Source organism: Prosopis cineraria, unplaced genomic scaffold, assembly GCF_029017545.1.
Source record: "Prosopis cineraria cultivar Desert tree isolate PC_DT_omini unplaced genomic scaffold, ASM2901754v1 PC14, whole genome shotgun sequence".
NCBI classification, from domain to species: domain Eukaryota; kingdom Viridiplantae; phylum Streptophyta; class Magnoliopsida; order Fabales; family Fabaceae; genus Prosopis; species Prosopis cineraria.
The window spans coordinates 28,403,521-28,415,666 of NW_026555345.1; the positions used below are offsets into that span (position 1 = coordinate 28,403,521).

The window sequence follows — 12,146 nt, forward strand, 5'->3', positions numbered from 1 at the left end:
AGCACATAGCGGAGACTGAATCAACCCGTGAATGATTGCAGTATATGTAGGAGGATGACGACAAGGTTGATCACAAGTGAAAAACCCACAGAACGAGAATCTATATAATTGTGTGGCTCATCCCTTCTTTTGCTTCCATTTTGTCTCCAAGAATCTTTCCTTTTCTCCCTTGGTCCTCCACTGACACAATTATCATACTTGAATTCCTCAGATACTGAGAGAGAGAGAGGGGGGGGGGGGAAGAGTAGAACACCAACGAAGCTGAAGCATCATGGGAAGGCTATGGAGCTGCTGTTTCCTTCTCACTCTTCTTCATCACTTCGAATTCGCCATGTGTAAGCGTGAACAAGTGGCACCCCACCATTACCAATTCTTCCACTTCCCACATATTCACAGTTAAAATGGCAGCAAAGGGAGATCATAATGTTCCTCCATTTCGGTGTCAACACTTTTACTGACACAGAATGGGGAAACGGCCGTGAAAACCCTGACATCTTCAACCCTTCGGATCTTGACGCCGGCCAGTGGGCGGCCGTGGCCGGAGACGCTGGAGTGTCGTTGATGATACTGACTGCTAAACACCATGATGGATTTTGCCTGTGGCCTTCAAAGTACACTGAACATTCGGTTATGAGAAGTCCATGGAAAGGCGGGAAAGGAGATGTTGTGCAGGAGTTTATGAATGCAGCTTCAGCAAAAGGCATAGACGTGGGGCTTTATCTTTCTCCCTGGGATCGACATGACAAAAGATATGGAAATGATTTGAATTACAATGAATACTATTTGGCTCAGCTCCAAGAGCTTCTCAATAAGTGAGTTCCTTCAATTCATTTCTCTTCTTTATTCTATGCTCTGATACGTTCTTCTTCCTGTGTGCCGCCAGAGTTCTTAATTAGCTAAGCTTCATTGAACTCTTGGTCCCAGAACAAAGTATTTCTTTTCGTGAGAGTGTTGGATGTATTTTAAACCGAAACAAGGCATTGAATTGGTGGAAGTATGTTTATTTATTGGTCATTATATCAATGGTATCCGAGCGGTGGAATGCACGGACACTTCTCACTGATATGGAAATGTTGTAGATACGGAGGGGTGAGGGAGATATGGTTCGATGGAGCAAAGGATCCGAAGTCAAAGAACGTAACATATTACTTCACAGAGTGGTTCTCAATGGTGAGAGAGTTGCAGAGCTCCATTAACATATTCTCTGATGCCGGTCCTGATGTGAGGTGGGTGGGCAATGAGAAAGGCTATGCCGGACGCACTTGTTGGTCTCTCATTAACAGAAGCTCTCTCTCCATTGGCAATCCCAACATCACTCAGTAAGTCCACTTTAATTTCCCTCTACAAAACAAAGAGCTCTGGTGCCTTTTTTTCTTGCTTTTACAAAACAAAGTGCAATTGCTTTTTGGTGTAAGTTGTTGCTTTCTTGGTCTGAAGTTATGGACTTTTCACACATCTAGTTTCTGCATTATTGGGAAAGGATTTTTGAAGAATCAATCAATAGTGGGGCACTAAGCATTGAATTAAGTTAACTTTTCAACTATCTAAAGGAAAGGGTTTAATGGGGTTATCAACTTTGATTGTCCTTTAGCTGGATTCCAACATTTTGTATTCTAGGGCAACATGGCATGTGATCTGGTAAAGGTTATAGTGCCTTGATTTATTTGTTTCACCTACTTTAAGATCTAGGGAACATGCTTTGTATTTAAAATAAACACAAAACTTGGCAAAAACTCATTAGTGCGAATGTGTCAGTGAGGTATATGGGGGATGATCATTGGCAAATTTCAATCAATCTCTTGACTCAACATAATATCAGCCGACTTTTTAGAACTTTCAAATTTCACTGTATATTTGGAGGAACTGAAATAAAATTAAATAGCTGACTCAAATAATTTTATTATTTTTGGTGAAGTTAGGTATATGAATAACTCGTGTAAGAAAAATGGATCATTGATATATGAAAAATGAACAACTAACATAGATAGAATTTGAATCTCCCATTAACAACATAACACCATTATAAATTTGCAACTTTCATGCGTCTAGTTTCACTATAGATAATAAAATTATTTGAATGAGCTCCTTAATTTCATTTCAGTTTTCCAAATATGTAGTGAAATTTCTTAGTTTTGGGAAAGTTGATTGAAATTATGTTAGGTCAAAGGGAGTTGATTGAAAATTTCTCACGATTATTTTTGCTACCTGATCAAACAGTAACATCAAAAATTTTTTTTTTAACGAGTTTGAACTTTTAATTTTTGATATGAATTTATTAACATCCAAATGTTACTGAGATATCTAGACCAACATATTTGAATTTTGATAAAAGTACCTTTTTTTTTTCCTTCAAAATGCGTACAAATTTTACTATGACACAACCTTCAGTAATTAATTTTTTTCTTAACTCTGACATTTGAAATAAACATAAAAAACTTAATGAGAACTCATTAATGATAATATTGAAAAACAATATAATATGGAGCAGATGGAAATTTCTTTTTTTTCCAATGCCCAATCATCCATTAGAGGTAGGGATTTGACCTGTCCTAACTTGCCTAATGAACTCTATGATAAGACACCTAGCATGGTGCTGGCTAGCTCGGTCTGGCCTGTTAATACACTCAAAATCAGCTACTTTTGCTGCTATACATGTAATTAAGTTTTCATAGAGTTTTACAGCTGTTGATCATAAACGCAGCTACCTAAGCATCGGAGATCCGCGAGGAACAGATTGGGTACCAGCAGAGTGCGATGTATCAATCAGAAAAGGATGGTTTTGGCACAAATCAGAATCCCCAAGACAACTGAGTGAACTTCTAGATATCTACTACAACTCTGTCGGAAGAAACTGTGTTTTACTTCTCAACGTGCCTCCTAACACGAGCGGCCTCATCTCTGATATTGATGCTCGCAGGTTAAAAGAGTTTCGTGCCGCCATTAACACAATCTTTCACAACAATTTGGCCCAAAACTGCGACGTTAAAGTTAGCAGCCAGAGAGGGGGAAAACATGGTGGATTTGGCCCAGACAACATGCTTGATTCTGACCATTTGTGGTCCTATTGGGCTCCCAGTGATGAACAAGATATAAAGGAACATTGGATTGAGGTTAGTGGGAGATTAAGGTTTAATGTGGTTAGGATACAAGAAGCAATAGGGCTCGGTCAAAGGATCCAACGGCATCAAATCTATGTGGATGGTAAGTTGATAATCCGAGGGACCACGGTTGGTTATAAGAGGCTCCACAGGTTTGATGGAGGTGAGGTTGAGGCTAGTGTCGTGAGGATCAGAATCACAAAGTCAAGAGGATTGCCTCTCATTTCTTCTATTGGACTCCATTTTGATCCTTTTTGGCACTCGAGACTTGGTGCTACCTGAACATTCAACAACTAATGTTGAGAATAATAAGAGCTGGGTGATTTATGCCTTACTCTAAGTTTTGTTCTCTCTGTTTTCTTTTCTTTTCTTTTCTTTTTTGTCTCTTAACCAAAAAAATGGCGCAATTGCTCCAGAAAAGTGGAGAGTTGGCAGGAACAATGTTAACAGTAATTTCATACTCTGTCACCAACATGATTCTTTGTAATAAATAAACATAGAAGTAACCCAGTTAAGTAATAAGTTCTCATTTGTTCTGTCAACTGTGGTACATACTTGAAACTGAAATAACATCTCATCTTGCTTTTCTTCTGCCTTCCTACTTTTGCTTCGTAGGCTCTTGGCTCTAACCTGTGAAATTGCCATGATTAACTACAATAGTTGGGATGGGCTGTCTTTAGTGATACGATGATAATTACTTAGAACTGTTCGGAAGAAAAGGGCATAAATCAGAATAGGAAGGTTTGGTATTAGCGCATTGGTCGAGCAGGCAAAGAGGCTCTGAACATAAATAAATGAAATGAACAAATTAGAGCCTGTTTAGAAAGCGTTTTAATCGATTATTTGAGGTAAAAAATAAATTTATGCCAAAACTATCCAAACACCCATTTGTTCCGATTTTTTCTCAAAACTCCCGAACTCAACTTCTGCGTTCAAATTATCTAACAAATATAAAAAAATTACAGAAAAGGTTCAAGAAAAAATTATAAAAAAAGTACAAAATTTAATAAAATTTAAAAATTATGATAGTTTATACAGCTATATAGTTAAAATTAATTCTAAATAAATTATTAAAATTAATTTTAAAAAAATAATATCCAAATAGATTGTGTTATAAAATAATCAATTATGATTAAAATTTATCATTTAATTAATTATTTTTATAATTTATTATATGCAACTGAAATTTAAAGGGACACTTAATAATTGCCTCCACTGTGAAAATTTTTTACCACTTCAGTTCACATCTCTCCTGCCCATGTGGCCATATCCTGGTCCCCAATCTCATACAAACAACACACATTGGGCTAATGGAATCAATTATATTTGCACATCTATGAATTTAGCATATTTAGCCAATACATATGATGCGCCTAAAATTAGCAACTTCAAGGGCACGGGACCAAAAGCAATACAATAACAAGTCACGGTCATCCCATTAAAAGTTATCACAAAATAATACTAAGCACTCAATAATTCAAGTTCATTCATGTTAAGCGAGTAATTTTGAGAGTGGTTTTGGAATAAATTAAAATAAAATTTCAAAGTTGACAATTTAAAACTCACTCAACAAATGAAATTAATTAAGGAAATCAATTGGAGAGTGTTCTAGACTCCTAATAACCTAATTACTTCATAATCCTCTCTTTATCATTTTAATTATCTTGACATTTAATTTTGATAATCTAGGAACCTAAAATGGTTTTGAGTATCTTTCGATTACTAAAAATCTTAATTAACCTAATTAAAGAAAATTATTATCTTAATTAGTTAACTGCAATAGAGACCAAAACCCATAAGGATTATCTAGGTCCATTGACATTTCTATTCTAATGGAAAAATTAGCTAAACTACTCCTAATCTGCTAGTTTTCAAGATCCAATTTGAGTTTTTTCATCCAAGATTTAACTCAAATACCTAAATCTTAGCTAGTGGTGGCCATATACTAAACAAGAATAAGTAATCAAAAGATAATTTCTCAACAATAAAGCAATAAATTAATCAAGAGTTATTTACACAATTGGTTCATAGTCATCAAAAACAAAGAAATTTACTTAGATATAGCTGATAAAAATAACATGACAGTACAAGTTAAGTTTGAATCTATCATCATAGAAAAAAAAGAAAAAGAGAAAATGTTGATAAATGAGGTAGAGCTGAAAATTTGCTACACTTCTTGATTCCAAGCTCCCGGACTCTCCCTTTTGCTCTCCTTGGGTTGCCTCCAAATTAAGATGGTGAAAGATGCATCCCTCAATTGAGAAAAACTAATTTCATAGGCTTTTTTTGCACAAAAAATGAAAGTTCGAGTTTTAAATTTTAAACAGTTGTTATGGCACTTCCAAGTACCACAGTACCTAAGAGATATTTATAGCATAATTTTAGCATTGATATGGTATCTTAATTGTTATACCTTGGCATCAGAGATACAATCCACGTAACTTTTTTTTTTTAACATTGATGCTTTGACACCTGAACTCTCGTGCTACGGTATTAATGAGCCTTATTATCCTTAATCTCTTCTTTCACAATTTCTTCTCTTTTTTGCTTGAGCTTTTGATATTCACCTATCAAACATAAATATTTATTAGTGGAATATTTTGCTCACTTTAATTCCAACAATTTTAAACTATTTCTTAAAAATATTATATTAAATCCATTTACTTAGTTAATTTTTCTTTCTTGACTGAAAATAAGTACTATAATATTAGAAAAACTATACAATGAACAAAACCCCCAAGGGGCTAACTCCTTTCACAATCCACCCTCTCATTAAGATAGGAAGGTTGATGATGAAGGAAACAAAAGAATCAGTCCTAAGCTGACCTATACTAATCATGTCTTTAAGAAATGCACTATAATCATTACAAAGGAAATTAAAAGAGATATTTCAATTTCAAAGAGCAAAACTTTGCACTTGGAAAAGGATATCATGCCAAGGGCTTTCATAAGTTATACCCTTACCTAAGCAATTAAAAGTACTAGCATAGTGGCAATCAATCTCTATTGTTTTGACACCATCATTCCATCATTTTTTTAGGCCCATAAGAATAGTTCGTATAACCATAGAGTCCCCTAGAGCAGAATCTATCTTTATGCTGTAGCCAAATTTAAGAGATTGACCTTGCTTCCCTATCACTGCTGCACCTATATGTCTTCCTTGTAGCTCTACTTGTTCCACTACCTCAAGTTTAACTAGATTATAACCAGGATACGATTGAATTGGATACACACCAACACCACCTCTTAAAGAGTTAGTTGCATATAGAAGTTTTCTATCTTGGAGAATTCTAAAAATTACTGTTTCTGCATTAAACTGTTGGGTATGTCTATCATTAACATTAAAAATGGCATTACATCGGGATGTCCAAATTTCCCAACATGTGTAAGCAAAGAGGATTTTCCAAGAGATTTGTTTTGTTATTTGATTACCCAAATTATCATTGAGGTTCAGTTTCAGCCACTGATGTATGTTCCTACTTGTGAATTTCGTCCAGTGATTAAGTGCAACAAGTTGACTCCATCTAGTATTTGCTTCTTTACAGTCTCTGAACAGGTGAATCTCATCCTCTGCATCATCACAACCTTGTGGGCATGTGTTTGTTGGTAGTAGAGCTCTTCTGTGACGTAGGCTAGCAGTGTGAACAGCACCATGTGCCATCATCTATAAAAGGACTTTCATCTTTTTTGGTACTTGCAGCTGCCATATTAGTTTCCAGTTAAAAGTTAAGCATCTTGGTGTGCTTGCATGCAAAAAATCATAAGCAGATCTAATTGTAAACCTTTCATCTCTTGAGTGTTTCCAAATAAAAAATTCTCTCTTACTCAAGCTAAACCTAGGTCTAGTGTGAGTCAGAACATTAACCATATGAATAGGAAGGATACTATTTAGCTTGTGCTTGTTCCAATCACCTGATGGAAGAATATACTCAGTCACTTTCTCATCAAGATCAATCAGCCCCAATAAATTAGGGAGAACCTCAAGAATGCTGGAATTAAGATTAGACCAAACATCCATCTAGAAGTTAGTATTTCAAGACAAGCTCCTTTTGGTGCCCTGGCCTTCTTTGAAAATTTCCCAAACCGAGCATATGCTCCTCCAAGTTAGAAAGGCATTTCTTTTCTTTACTATATTAGGTAACAGCCTATCTCCACATTTGTATTTTTCTTTAATTGCTTGTACCCACAATTTCTGATCTTGTGTAATGAGTTGCCAATATAATTTCATGATGTAGGCCTGATTTTGTGTCCTAAGGTCTTTTACACCTAATCTCCAAACTCTTTTTAAGTAATTATCTTTTGCCAAGACAGCAGATGCAACTTTTTCACCTTATCCGTGTCTCCCTAAAGAAAGCTCCTACTATACTTTTCCACTTCATTTAGGATTTTCTTTGGAAGAGCATCATTTGCATATAATAGCTAGGCAAGGTAGAAATCACTGTTTTAATGAGGGTAGTTCTACTTGCTATAGATAACAATTTACCTTTCCATCCTTGCAATCTTGTCCTAGCTTTCTTTATAATAGGATCAAAAATTCCAGCACTAATACATTTATGAAGTAAGGGAATGCTAAGGTACTTCCCTAAATCTCCAATGAGAGCCACTCCTAAGTAAGAACTCAGATCACGAGCTCGAGAAAAATAGACATTCTTAGAAGCACACATCCTTGTCTTGTTTGTATTCATTTTTTAGCCAGAAGCCTCACAAAAAGAGTTCATACAATTCATCATAACCTTCATTTGAGAGGTGGATACTTCCCTAAAAAGGACAAGATCATCGGCAAAGAATAGGTTAGAAAAACCTTTGCCATCCCTAAAGAATTTAAAAGGTTTCCAATGGCCTCTTTGAACTTCATCTTCAATAATATGACTAAGCCTCTCTATACATAGAGTAAAGAGATTAGGAGAAATTGGATCTCCTTGTTTAAGCCCCCTTGATAATTTAATCTCCTTGCAATTATCATTCTATAGTACCTGATGCAATGCACTTTCAATACAAGCCATTATCAACTGAACTATCTTGTCATCAATCCCTAACTTCTCGAGAGTGTTTTTAAAGAAAGGCCACTTAATTTGTCATAGGCTTTCTCAAATCAACTTTCATTGTAACATAACCATTCTTACCTTGCTTGAGTTTCATCGAGTGAATGATTTCCTGATCCACAATTATGTTGTCACTACTTTACCTGCCTGCGATAAAGCTACATTAATGTTCTCTAACCACTTTGTTCATGATAGGCTTCAATCAGTTGGTAATAACCTTAGAAATTATCTTGTAGCTGACATTGCACAAGGATATTGGTCTAAGGTCCTTTATAGTTTCCACATTTTTAACTTTAGGAATAAGGATTAAGTGAGCTTTGTTTAACTGTCCTAACCTAGCTGTTCAAGAAAAGCTTCTTTTATCAGTTTACAAATAGACTCCCTTATAATCGACTAATACTGTTGGTAAAAGAACACTTGGATTCCATCAGGCCTAAGTGCTTTAAAACCTTCCATCTCAAGAACAGCTTTCTTAATTTTTTTCATCATCCACTTCCCTGTTAATAGTTGCTACTTCCCAAGTCTGCAATTGAGGGAAGTTTGAAACCATATCAAAGATACAGCTAGAGGAGCTTTTAAATAACTCACTATAGTAAGAATAGGCAACATTCTTCAAAGCTTCCTTATTTGTAATCCAATTCTCATTCTTATCTTTCAAAGCTAGAATAGCATTTTTATTTCTATTGATTATGGTACTTGCATGAAAGAACTTGCTATTTCTATCTCCCCATTTGAGCCAATTGCACCTGAACTTTTGAAACCATATTAGCTCTTCCTGTTGTAAAGTCTTATTGTATTGATCTTAGAGCTCTTTTTCCACCTATCTAAGATATTATAAATCTCTTGTGTATCTGGCCTTTTCAACCCCTTCTATTCTATGAAACAGTTTTCTCTTTTGTGCTGGAATATTTCCTACTCAAGCCTCATTCCAATCAGTAGCAGACTTTTGGAAATTTACAATTTTTTCATTCCAAGAAGATGCTTCCTAAGCATTCTGCACTATAGTAGGGAATTCCTCCTTAAGGCACCAGGCTACATTACATCTAAACATTTAGGTCTTCTTTACCTTTAGATCATTAACACTTGAATTTATAAAGACAGGACGATGATCAGAACCAAACTTGCTTAAGTGGTTTACTATTGCTTGAGGAAACAGAAGCTGCCATTGAATATTACAAAATGCCTAGTCAATATGTTCTTTCATTTCGTGCTTTTCCTAAGTGAATCTCTCTCCAACCACTGTCAAATCACCCAAATTGGATTTGAGAATATAGTTCTGAAATGGCTTCATGGATGTAGAATTAAGACTTCCTCTTATTTTATCATCCCCTGTCAGATAGGCATTGAAATCACCTACTACTAGCCAAGGATCCCTCATGTTATTACTAATAGTAGTGAGATCACTCCAAAGATGTTTACACAAAAGATAATTCAGTTCACCGTAGACATTAATTAAGAAAAAAGTTGAAGTTAATCCAACATTCCTAACCTTACAGTGTAGAAGTTGGGTAGTTGATAGAATATAATTAACATTAGTTTCATAATCATTCCAAAGGACTTAGATACCTCCTACATACCCTGTGGCTTCCACCCGAATCTACATATCAAAACCCAATTTCCTGATAACTTTATCTGCCTTTTTTCTATTGACTCTAGTTTCAGTTATAACAAGAATATGAATATTTTTCCCCCTTAACGGATCCTTAATTCTCAGAATAAGAGATTTAGAGGAAGCCCCCCTACAATTCCATGAGACTATATTCATTAAAAAATATTTCAATAGAAGATAGGACCAACTTTCACACAAAAAGCTAATTTTGCATAAGTTCTTCGGGTCTTGTGGCACTAAGACCATCTTCTTTGTCTATGGACTCCATTTCATACCACTCATCTTGTCCTTCTCCTAAATCACACCTTACGATAACTTCAGAAGTATCCATGCTCATGTTGTCATCTAGTGGCTTAAGAGGAAGCTGTGTGTGTATAGGGTCAGGGGACGGGATAATGTCTTAGACTGATTGAAGAATCAAAGGTTGGGACTGGGTAAATGAGATGGTGGGTTAGGTGGCATTAAGGAGCTGAGGTTGGGTTCTTTAATAGGCTGGCTAGGGATATCTTGGTTTTGCAGGCCCAAAACAAGGGATCTTTTTGTCACATTTGAGCCTTGTATGACATTATGTAGTCTAGATAAGGCCTTTCTCTTCAAAACTGGTGATAGGATTTTTTATCTTTGGGCTTGGCTTCTTTTATGACCTCAGGTAATGGACCCATCTTTCTTTCTTGCTCCAGATTGCTTTTTACCAGACTTTTTTGCCTTACTTGTTGATGTTTCCCATGTTTTACTTTCCTTAACCCATACTTCCTTTGTAGCTTTGAAATGAAAACTTTCATTTTGAGATAGATTTGGCACTGTACCGTTACTATCTACTACCTTTCCTTTGTCAGATCCCTGGCTGCCTCCTTTTTTCTCCATTCTTGTGTAAGTTTTGTACTTTTCGCTTTTTTTCTGTCTTATCATACTCCATAGCGTCCTCATCTAGAACAGCAAATCTCAATGGTTGGCCACCAACTTATTCCATCATAGTAGTCCTTGGCCTTAAGGGTTGCTTGCTTGACTGACTACCAGTACTCTCTCTTTTCTAAAATTTCCTAAAGGAGGATCGAGATTGAATCATCCACTCCCCAAGCACTTCTTCTAGCGAGATATTTGGCTGTTCTTTAAACTTATTTTTGAATTAGTTCTGTGACTTCGTTGAGCATGAATTATGTGAACATGAATCCTCGCATTTCTTCCCTTCATTCCTAGTATTTTCCTGACTAGATGCAGCAGAGGGGTTCACAGCGTGAGGGCACTGCTCCTTATTATGGCCAAATCTTCCACACTGAAAGCAAATAACATTGAGACCTTCGTAAGCTACATTGAAAACTTACTTCTAATAACAAACTTGGAGAAGAGTCTCTTCTCTAAATCAATCTGAACACTGATGCCAGCAAAACATCCCCTTTCCACTGTTTGTTTACCTTTGTTAGCTTCCATAAGTGTGTTCAGGTCCACCTTCAAGGCTTTACCAATCAAATTTCCTAACTCTCTAAGGATCTCAACATTATAGCAGTGTATAGGAAGTAACAGAACTCTAACCCAAACAGCTAGTTTCTTCAATGTGTTAAAAAACGGGTTGAAATTAGGACTCCATCTTTGGACAGCAAGGTAGTGCCCCTGTATGACCCATGGACCCTCTGTTAAGGCTCGTTTGTAGTGTTGGTTTTGTGAGAATTTAAGAATAAAGTAGTTATTAGGCAAATCAATAATTTCAAAGTCTTTGAAGCCCCATAGAAGATCAAGCCTATCTTTCATTTGAAACTTGTTGAGATGTCTCCCCAAAAGAGTAACAATAAGAGCATCCTTCTAAGATTTGCAGAGTTCAATCCATCTCTCGTTCGGAACATCTACTCTTGGAAGGTTATCCATGAAAGTCTGTTGTTCTGGTGTCAGTACGAGGGCCGCATGTTCTTCTTCCTTTAACCATTCTTTGATCATCTTTTCAAAGCATTGTTCTTCTTCCTGAGGTTGATGCCCTAGAAGCGAGGCTTTGTAGGAGATTTGAGGGTTGTAGGTGGCCTTCTTATTCTGCTTTCCCGTCCTTAAGTTTGCTGCAACATCTCCCATAATAATGTCTTCATTCAGTTTTCTGGTGCTTCTTCCTAGAGCGTCCTCTTCTTCCTTAGTTAGCTGATTGAAACTTTTCTGCCCAGACGCATCCACTAGAATCTTCGAACTCATACTAGCTTTAGTCCTATCGCTCTCTCTCACACTAACTCTCCATCTCTCCCCCAGTATCTTATACTTTGAGATGGAGAGATTGTTAATTTTTCTTTATGAAAGCAACAAAATACTTTTCTTTTTCAATGATGACTCCCAATAATACAACCAAAAACACTACAATTATAAATAAAAAGTAGGGAGTCATCAACACACACATAAATGTGAGGCTTAGAGCTTTATCTT

General features: G+C 36.1%; 1 pseudogene; it reads left to right on the forward strand.

Annotated features, from left to right (window-relative positions):
• LOC129292631 (alpha-L-fucosidase 1-like) lies at nt 1–3,447 on the forward strand (annotated as a pseudogene).
• The last annotated feature ends 8,699 nt before the right edge of the window (nt 3,448–12,146 follow it).